The sequence below is a fragment of the Triticum dicoccoides genome, chromosome 4B (assembly GCF_002162155.2).
Source record: "Triticum dicoccoides isolate Atlit2015 ecotype Zavitan chromosome 4B, WEW_v2.0, whole genome shotgun sequence".
Classification (NCBI taxonomy): domain Eukaryota; kingdom Viridiplantae; phylum Streptophyta; class Magnoliopsida; order Poales; family Poaceae; genus Triticum; species Triticum dicoccoides.
The window spans coordinates 322,021,716-322,031,974 of NC_041387.1; the positions used below are offsets into that span (position 1 = coordinate 322,021,716).

At 47.6% G+C, this 10,259-nt stretch overlaps 1 long non-coding RNA gene and 1 pseudogene across 7 annotated transcripts; one reads left to right on the top strand and one right to left on the bottom strand.

Annotated features, from left to right (window-relative positions):
* Positions 1–2,446: 2,446 nt before the first annotated feature.
* On the top strand, positions 2,447–5,369 carry LOC119296060. Of its 7 annotated transcripts, XR_005144727.1 has the most exons (4): positions 2,455–2,994; positions 3,095–3,221; positions 3,740–3,826; positions 3,919–5,364. It is a non-coding gene; the product is annotated as an uncharacterized LOC119296060 (long non-coding RNA). The 7 variants fall into 7 exon arrangements; XR_005144729.1 differs by having other exon boundaries at positions 2,447–2,994; positions 3,095–3,826; positions 3,943–5,364; XR_005144724.1 differs by having other exon boundaries at positions 2,448–2,994; positions 3,095–3,826.
* Positions 5,370–6,673: 1,304 nt separating this feature from the next.
* Positions 6,674–8,421, bottom strand: LOC119292660 (annotated as a pseudogene).
* Positions 8,422–10,259: the final 1,838 nt, after the last annotated feature.

The following is a 10,259-nucleotide window of genomic DNA, read 5'->3' on the forward strand; positions in this document are numbered from 1 at the left end:
CCCGGCGGGCCGCGGCGGCGGGGGAGCTGGGCAGGGGCACGCGGGCGACGTGGCAGCCCCCGATTGGCTGCTGGCGGTGGCGGAGCGCTGACTAACCAATGGCCAAGCGCCAAGTGGCGCCTACGAGGTGGCCGGTGGCGGAATTTTGAGGTGGAGGTGGCTGGCGGCTGCGGGGATCCCGAGGAGGAGGGGTCTATGGTAGGGGAAGGCTAGGGTTGCCTATTTTTGGAAGGAAGGGGTGTATATATAGGGTAGGTATTAGGGTTAGGGGGGTTTGGAGGGGTTTTCGGGCATCGGATTTCGATCCAACGGTTCGGAGCAGAGGGAGTCTAGGAGAGGGGTTGGCAGGCTGCAGGCGGGCTGTGTAGAATGCCTCGGGCTAAGAAGAGAGAGAAGCAGAGCAACCCGGCGGCAGTTTCCGGAGACCGAAAACGTCCGACGAATAAACCGGCAACAGTGCCGCTATGAAAGATGGTTGGGCTATCAAACGAGCTCCGAATGCGACGAAACTTGACAGGCGGTCTACCTACACTATAATAAGACCGCACGCCAACTCTCATCCCATTCCAAGAACATTTTTATGCCACTTATAAAATAATATTTCGGAGGTGTCGCGGGCGCGTGCGTGTGTGTCCGGACTCGGAACGGACAACGGAGAGAACTGGGGGAACCCGAACGGATGCAAGTTTTGAAAACCATGCAAATGAAATGCAGATGATGACATGGCAAAATGCAACATGCAAGCAAAGAAAATGGCAATGACGGCGAATAACTGGCAGACACCTGGCACATCGTATCCGGGGCGTTACACGTAATGACTCCTCGAGGGCCTGGCATCTTGAGCTTGAGATATGCGTAGTGCGGCATCGCATTGAACTTTGCAAATGCGCTTCGTCCGAGCAGTGCGTGATAGCCGCTGCGGAACGGGACTATGTCGAAGATTAACTCCTCGCTTCGGAAGTTATCCGGGGATCCGAAGACCACTTCAAGTGTAACTGAGCCTGTACAGTTGTCCTCTACACCTGGTATGACGCCTTTAAAGGTCGTCGTTGTGGGTTTAATCCTTGAGGGGTCTATGCCCATTTTGTGCACTGTATCCTGATAAAGCAGGTTCAAGCTGTTGCCGCCGTCCATCAGGACTCTAGTGAGGTGGAATCCGTCAACTATTGGGTCTAGAACCAATATGGCGAATCCGCTGTGACGGATGCTAGTGGGGTGGTCCGTTCGATCAAAAGTGATCGGGCAAGAGGACCACGGGTTGAACTTTGGGGCGACTGGCTCCATCGCATATACGTCCCTTAGTGCACGCTTCCGCTCCCTTTTGGGTATGTGGTTTGCGTATATCATGTTCACTGTCCGCACTTGTAGGGGGAAGCCCTTCTGTCCTCTATTGTTTGGCGGCCGGGGTTCCTCCTCGTCGTCGCTATGCAGCCCCTTGTCATTGTTTTCGGCATGTAACTTGCCTGCCTGCTTGAACACCCAACAATCCCTGTTGGTGTGGTTGGCTGGTTTTTCGGGGGTGCCGTGTATCTGGCACGAGCGATCGAGTATTCGGTCCAAATTGGACGGGCCCGGAGTATTTCTTTTGAATGACTTTTTCCGCTGACCGGCTTTAGAGCCTCTGAATCCGGCATTGACTGCCGTATCTTCAGCATTATCGCCGTTAATGTGGCGCTTGTGCTTGTTGTGACGCAACCTGCCATTGCTGTCTTTGGTATCCGAATTACCAGGGCTCTTGGTCATGTTGTTACTACGAGCTAGCCAGCTGTCTTCTCCCGCGCAAAAGCGGGTCATGAGTGTTGTGAGGGCTGCCATGGATTTCGACTTTTCCTGTCCTAGGTGCCGGACGAGCCACTCGTCGCGGATGTTATGTTTGAAGGCTGCAAGGGCCTCTGCATCCGGACAGTTGAAGATTTGTTTTTTCTTGGTTAGGAATCATGTCCAGAATTGTCTGGCCGATTCCTCTGACTATTGAATTATGTGGCTTAGGTCATCAACGTTTGGTGGTCGCATATATGTGCCATTAAAATTGTCGAGGAATGCGACTTCCAGATCTTCCCAACAACCAATTTAAACATATAAGGTTCCGGGACAACTCGTTCGCAGGAAGCTCCCTCAAGTTGGTTCTTCGATGGCTGTTCGATCTGCTGGATTTGGTCAACAGAGCTGCCAGGGCCGTCAGATCCTTAGTTCATTATTTACTACGCTGTAGTTTTTTAAGCTCGATGACTGGGGGGTTCAGTATGCGTCGTTATTGGCTGGGTGAGTTTCGGTTGGGTGAGCCTTTCCTCGCGTGCCGCGCGTCATGCGTCGCCTGCCTCGTCTGCGGTTGGTCGTGCCATCGTGCTGCTGGGCGTGCGTCGTGCAGATGGGCATGCACGTTCGCTTCTGCTGTGTAGGTGTATGGCCGGTGGGGATCATTTTCTGCTGGTCCCATGTGTTGTGTTGTTTTAGTTAGGGTGATGGATTGTGTCTCGTCGACCATTGGAGAGAGGGGCCTGGCAGCCTGGTTGACTCCTCTTCGTCCAATGCCCTCCGGCGCCGCGCACGACGTGCGTTCCTGCAGCCGCCAAAACCTAGCAGCGCCTGAAAAAAATCCCCTCCACCGCCGCACCCTCTCCTCTCCTCCTCTCTCTTCCGCCTCCCTCCACCTTCCCGGCTCTCCACCACACATCGGTAGTAAGATGGCGGTGGCGCCGGCAGCGAGCATGGGAGCGACAGTAGCGCCTGGACGCCATGAGCTAGCTGAGGTGGTCGATGGTGAGGAACGGCTGCGCTCAACGTCGTCCTCCAACCCATGGCTGCCGGCGCAACCAAATCGGCCATGGCAAGGAAGGCCGAGATCTGGGACGGTGCGCCTTGACCTCGCCTTCCTCTTCCACCCCCAGTCCCCCACCGACTGCCACCAAGCACGGAGATAGATGCGGCTACGCAGTGGCAGTGGCTCATCTCTCCTCTTCGTCTCATGGATGATAGCATCGGCTGCAGCTTGAGGTGTGGAAGGGGACTTCCTCAAGAATCTTGCCGAGGTGCTCCTCTCTTTGCCTCTTATTTCCTTAATCACTCATTAATTTTCTATACATGACGTGTGCAGATCTGATGATGAAGGAAAGCATTACCAAAATCCCCTGATCGAACGGGTTTCGGCCATAACGGCCGGGAAAAGAAGCCTGGCGCCTGGCCTAAGCGTCGGCGTTGTAGATGCCTTGAAGAAGATCAAGGTGATTTTTTTCTCCCTCGTGTTAAGCTTTGTTCTCTCATTTTGATGCTATTATTTGTGATTGATGTAAACATGAGGAAGATAAGAGATTACGACAAAGCTAAATGAGATTTGTGATGAAAAATATATATTATTTCTTTGTTTAGTTACAGATCTTGATTGAACTATTGATTCTGTATTGTTTTCCTTTCCTAAAGGAAGATGCTGAGTGATGTAACATCTTCAAAGAAGAGAAAATCTGCATTTCATTCGTGTGCTTTCAGTTATGGTGGATTTGTGTTTTCAGAAATGAGGCAACCATACATGTACATATTCACATATATTTCCTTTATCACACTTCCAGCAGACACGAGTTCTTGTGTTTTTAGAGCTTCATGGAAACAGGATTCTGTGCTGGCCACTTGGTCTATTTATTTGCAGTTATATTTCCTTTATCACTCCCCACTTCCCCAGTAGTCACGAGTTCTTGTGATGGGGTCTTTCATGCCGATATATTAGGAATTTATTACTGGATTGTAGAGGGGTCCTTGTTCAGGGCAGCTACCCCAGGAGGCCAGCGACCCCCATGTGGCCAGCGACTAAAGGCCAGATTCATTTTCGTGGAAGGTAACCTGCTTGACAGTAAATTAGTGTCACATTGGTAGTTGCTGATCTTTTAAAATTTGATTAACTAATTTGGGCGCTAACATATTCTATAGTTGTCTGTTGTTTCTTATTTGAAGGCTATCTTTAGCTTGGACGAAAATGAATGGACGAGCTTCAATCTGACGAGGAGAAAGCAATGTTGTTGAGTTTTAATTAAAACAGATGGACAACCATGTAAAAGGTAAAGATGTTTATGGAAGAATAAACACCACTCAGACTAGCGAGTTCCAACTTGTTTTTTCTACGGGGCATTAGCAAAATATAAATGTGAATATGACAGTACATATTTTATGATATTTGACTGTATGTCATCACCTAAATTTATACTAATCCAGCGGAATAACCCAACAACCATTTAGATTATGCTTCTTTCAACCAAATTAATTATTGACATGTATATTTATTAAGATCAATAATGTCGTGTATTTTACTTTGAAGTATAAACGAACAGTAAAATATGAGATAGTGGCCTCCTACTAGGATAATAACAGCAAAAAAGATCAATGCAATGCACATATCTGAGGATTTTTATCCGCAGGTTGGGATTCTGTACATTGATACGATGTATAAGAAAAACGATTTATTTACTTATTGGAGATTAGCCTTTTAGTATAGTACTGGTTTCCAGCAAAAAAAAGTATATGATTGTGATACTTCAAGATATTCATGAAAACAAGTACTCCCTCCGTCCCAAAATACTGGTCATCAAAATGGATAAAAAGGGATGTATTTAGAACTAAAATACGTCTACATACATCTCGTTTTATCCATTTTGATGACAAGTATTTCCGGACGGAGGGAGTATTTGATATGTTCACATCTATATAACTACATGCTCATGTGTGTTTCATCTTTTTCATGATCAAATAAAGATATATGTGTGGTTTCTGATATGTGCCGAGCATGTTTTGGTAGGATATTTTCTATGGTAATGTTGAAATAAAGATATATTGCTTTTAAGAAAGGAGCACTATGAAGTATTGAAGCGAGCTGAATAATGTAGAAAATATCACAGAATGAAACATTAGCTGGTGTCATCCAAACACCATTCTGTACCTTCAGCAGTAATGGATCATTCGCTTTGCTTGGTCAACCTTGCAACTAAATCTGTAAGATGACTTTGAAGTATACTCTGTACCTAACAAAAAAATCATCCATTTTTTATTGATCAGACAACAGTTGTTTTATGTCTATGTGTCTATTTATTGTTCTTATATGTTACAAGTTCAAAGGAGAGCATTGTTTCATGGAAGCATGGGATAACACCCGCGCCAGCGACCAGTGAAGAAAGGGGCTCATGAACAAGATGAATTTTTTTCAACCATCTTTTGTTTATATGGAAAGACGCTTTTGTTAAATCAATCTTATCGACTTTAGTCTGTGTTATTGTATTCTATCTCTTCTATTAGATCCAAATTATTATACAATGTAATTGACCACTCTTACTAAGAACTGTGCACCGTGCTTAATGCTATCATTATTTTAAGTAAGCTTTATTATGTCACTTGACTGTGTTGGATCTTCTAATTGCTGACTCATTGCTAAGTATTTTCTCGCAAGCAACTCTTAATTCAAAATCATATTCTCCTAAATTAAGCTAAAAACATGGTTTGAAAAGTTCAATGTTTCTAAGTATCGATTTTATCAGTTTGCAAACGATTTAAAATATTTCTATATTGATTCACAACACTTCACAAAAGAGTATACATCAACGTCGTATGCTAAAAAAAGAGAAACGTAATCTCTTTTAGTTCTTGGTTTAAATGCTTCCTTCATGCCATTTGGCGTGACAAGTCATTTATGCTATCAAATTAAAATGTGTACATGCATCTCATTATAGACAACACAATACCGATTGTATCATACTAAAGGGTATTAGAATTGTTATATAGATTTTGTTTCAAACAGAACTCTATGCTACCAAATTTAAATGTGTATATACATCTATTGTAGATAGCAAGCTCCCGTTTTCCTCGACTAAGAGAGATTAAATTTGTTGCCATATGTGCTTGCCCGTAACAAAATCAACTAAACCATGAATTTCTTTTCATTGCTAACATGGAATCAACAGGTCAACTAAACCATGAATTTCTTTTCATCGCTAACATGGAATCAGCAGGTCTTTGTGCCATTTGGCGCAACGGGTCCACTAGTGCTATATACAAGCATACCGTGTTTAACAAGGCAAAGATAAGGAGTCAACCAAATGTGTGTTTGGTGGGCATTTTCTACGGATGTGCAGGTATATCTTCATACTTATTTTGCGGGGTAGGTATATCTTCTTACTAACTGACTCATCAAGTTGGCACTTATTTATCTAAGAAAATATGAGTTGTAGATTGTGAGATTTGAGTAGTGACGCAAATTCTCTCTTCGACTAGAACAAATGTAACAGTTTAATTGATTTCATTGTAGTTTTGGCCCCTTTTCAAGTAGCTTTTTGCATTACTACGTAACCAGTGACATCCTATCAACAGTTAGAACTACAAAGTGAAGTATCATGGAAATTTACAACTAGGAAGTGGCTGACTTTGACGCAAAGACGAATTGTGTGGCGTGCACTTCACGATAAAACGTGATCATTTGCTATACTGTCTCGCATAAAGCAAAACATAGCCGTGCCCTGAAAACAATGTATACTCAAAAAGAAATATCAGAAATGATATTTGCTGACTCGACTAACTCATAGTTAGACCCAAAAAGAAAAGAACCAACCTCACGCTATGGTCACAAATTTATTATAAGCCGTCGAAGATGAGTATTTTCAGAATCAAACCATAAAAATAAGTGAATACACAATGAACAACTTCATCTACCCTCAGCTAGAACCGTCACAGAAGACCCACAAGACACAACACCAGTGCTAGTCTCCGACGGAGAGAATGACACGACGTGCAGATCAGACCCTTCGGTTTGCATTAGCGCCAAAGTTGACGACAAGTCCGGGAAGCATTTACCGCAGTCTAGACATTGCATGACCTTCCGCATGCTAGGTCTTGCATTAGGTAATGGGTGCGAGCACAACAACCCAAGTTGCAGTACGAGGGTAATCTCCTTTGTGTCAAACTTTCCCGTCAGTCACGGATCCACCACCTCGAGGATCGATCCATTGCGGTAGCACTCACGCACCCAATTAACCAACACCACTGGGTTGTTGTGCTCGTCATGCTGGATTGGCCTTCATCCACATGCAACCTCTAGAAGGAACATACCAAATGCGAATACATCGGTTAAGGGCGTTGCCTTCCCGGTGCGCAGAAGCTCTGGTGCGAGGTATCCCCTGGTGCCAACAACATGGGTTGTTTGAGCATCAGTTCCATGGTCATATAATTGCTAGGCCAAAATCTCCCAGACACCCATTCAATTGTTCATCCAAGAGCACATTGCTTGCCTTTATATCCCTATGAATCACAACTTTTTCCCAATCCTCGTGAAGATACAATAGGCCTGATGCAACACCTTTGATGATCCAGTACCTTTGGGGCCAGAATATTGCTGGCATACGTGAATGGTGCAAATACTTGTCAAGACTGCCATTTGGCATGTAGTCATAAACCAAGAGAAGCTGGTCCTTGCGCCGGCAGTAGCCCAGCAGCTGCGCAAGATCCGGTGTCAGAGACGACCAATGCTCACCACCTCGGCTATGAACTCTCGTATTCCTTGCCTTGAATCATGTGACACCCTCTTCACCGCGATCTCCGAATTGGATGCAGAAAGCACCCCTTTATATACTCTCCCAAATCCTCCGACGCCAAGTAAATTCCGCTCCGTGAACCCATCCGTGGCACGATGCAGGTCCTTGTACGCAAAACGATGGGGACCAAACTCGTCTTCCCAGTCTTCGCGTACCTCGATAAACCGGCGCCGACGCCACACATAGAAGAAGACCACAGCTAGCACCACAGCCACGAGCAACGCGGTGGTGAGCGGCAACACAACATCCAGGACCTTGGACCGAGGCTTGGCTCCCACGCGTGGCAAGGCAGGAAGCTTGGAAAAGTCAAGCGGCGGGGCAGGTCCGTCCAAGCTGAAGCTCCATCCGAGCACGTAGTGGTGTGCCACCAGGACAACTCCTGACGATGACGAGAAGCCGACATATATCAACGTCGAGAAGCCGATGTACATCGCATCTGCCATGAGCGTGGAGAGATCGATGGCTTGGGAGAGTAGAGGATTCCTAGGCTTGGGCACTTGCACGGGAGCCAAAGTCACCTTGAGTTGCTTGGACTGGCCGTCGTAGTCCACCCACACCTGCATGGGCTTGCCGCTATCTAGCTTCAGGTCTCGGAAAGCGCCGCCGTCCCGTCGTCATCGTCGTTGTAGCCAGCCGGCTGGGCCTGCTGCGAGATGAGGCTATTTACGTCGACGCCCACGTGAACAGTATGAGCAGAACAAGGTAGTTTCCCCACGTCGGCGAGAGCTTTGCCGTTAATCAGAACAAGATAAAAAAACAAATTAAGCAAATCGAAGCAGAAAGCTTTTCCGCCACTTGCTCTTCTCCTCGTGGCGCTCAACTCAATCGACCTCACCTCATTAATCAATTCCTCCCCTCCCATGAATCAATTCCGATTCGATTCGATTGATGCGATCCGGCGAATCGGAAACGGCCTAGTTGACTCTGCTGGCAAGCTGTTAAGCCAATGCCGAGTTGGTCCTTTAAGCTTGAGTGGGAGGTATTTGATGGCGTGTAGATCATCACCGCGGGCCATGTGGATATGAAGGAGATAGTCCTCGATCCAGACCGCAGGATCTGTTGTGCCATCGTATGATTCAATGTTTACGGGTTTGAAACCCTCAGGGATTTGATGATCCATCACTTCGTCTGTGAAGCATAGTGGGTGTGCGGCACCTCTGTATTGGGCTATATCACGACGTAGCTCGAATGGGCTTTGTCTGCTGTGTTCGGCCCGACCAGATTTGCTGTATCCGGCATGACGGTTGTCGTCACGTGTAGTGAGGCGCCCACGTGATCCGTAGATCGATCTTGTTTGCCTTGCCTTGTCTTCCAATATGTCTCGCAGGTCTGGCGTACTTCCCCGTGCCTTGATATTTTTTGAGCGGCGCCGGGGTGCGGTTTGAGTGGAGGGCCGAGAGGCCTCTCTGTCGCGGCCACAAGGTGGCCGGTCTGCCGCATCCTGCGCTGGTGATGTAGGTTTGAGTGCTTCCTCCTTTAATCAGGGTAGCAGCCTGCGTTTTGGGTAGCTCTTGGAGGGGCGTTCGAGTTCGTACTCTTCGGCCGCAAGGACTTCAGTCCATCTGTCAGCTAGCAAATCTTGATCAGCTCTAAGTTGTTGCTGCTTTTTCTTGAGGCTGCTTGCGGTGGCCATAATCCCGCATTTGAAACGCTCCTGTTCGACGGGATCCTCAGGCACGACAAATTCGTCGTCGTCGAGGCTTGCCTCGTCTTCGGAGGGAGGCATGTAATTGTCGTCCTCTACCTCTCTGTCTGCCGCTCTCTCATGAGGGCTGGCTTCTCCATCCTCCTGTGCTGAATCTTGCTGGAGGGGGTTGTCTTCGGCACTTTCTGGGGTGTTATTGTCTCCCGTGCCGGAATCACCATTTTTGCTGTGGCGGGATTTAGAGCAGCGCCGCTGACGCCGGCGCTTAGGTTGTTTCTTGGAGGGGTCATCCTCCGTTGTTCCATCACCATTCCCATCTTTTGGGATGTCCACCATGTAAATGTTGTATGACGAGGTGGCCTTCCAGTGCCCTGTAGGCGCTGGTTCTTGGTCGTCTCCTGCATCATCATCCATACCGTCGATGTCTTCGGAGTCGAAGTCGAGCATGTCGGTTAAATCATTGACAGTGGCTATGAAGTGGGTGGTGGGTGGGCTTTGAATTTCTTCGTCGTCCGCATCCCAACCTTCCTAACCATAGTCCGGCCAGGGCTTTCCTGATAAAGAGAGAGACTTTAGTGAATTCAGGATGTCACCAAAGGGCGAGTGCTGAAAAACGTTCGCGGCGGTGAACTCCATGACCGGCGCCCAATCGGATTCGATTGGCACGGGCGCGGAAGGTCCGGAGTCCGGAGAGGAGTCCAGTACCTTGGAGTTACGAGCCTTGCAAAGGACAGGGATAGTATTCGGCTCCATCACTGTAGAGATAGCATCCCCCGAGGCGGTGTCCAGCCACCCATCCTCGGTCGGCGCAGTCGGCTCCGAGCTAAGGGTCGAAGCGGACACTTGTGCGGCTTCCAGGGCACTGTCCGGCGGCAGAGCTAGATCATGCCCATCATGACAGTATGGCGCGCTCGGCTATGGCTCGAACCCGTCAAAGATCAAGTCTCGGCGGACGTCAGCCGTATAGTTCAAACTTCCAAATCTAACCTGATGGCCAGGGGCATAGCTTTCAATCTGCTCCAGATGGCCAAGCGAATTGGCCCGCAGTGCAAAGC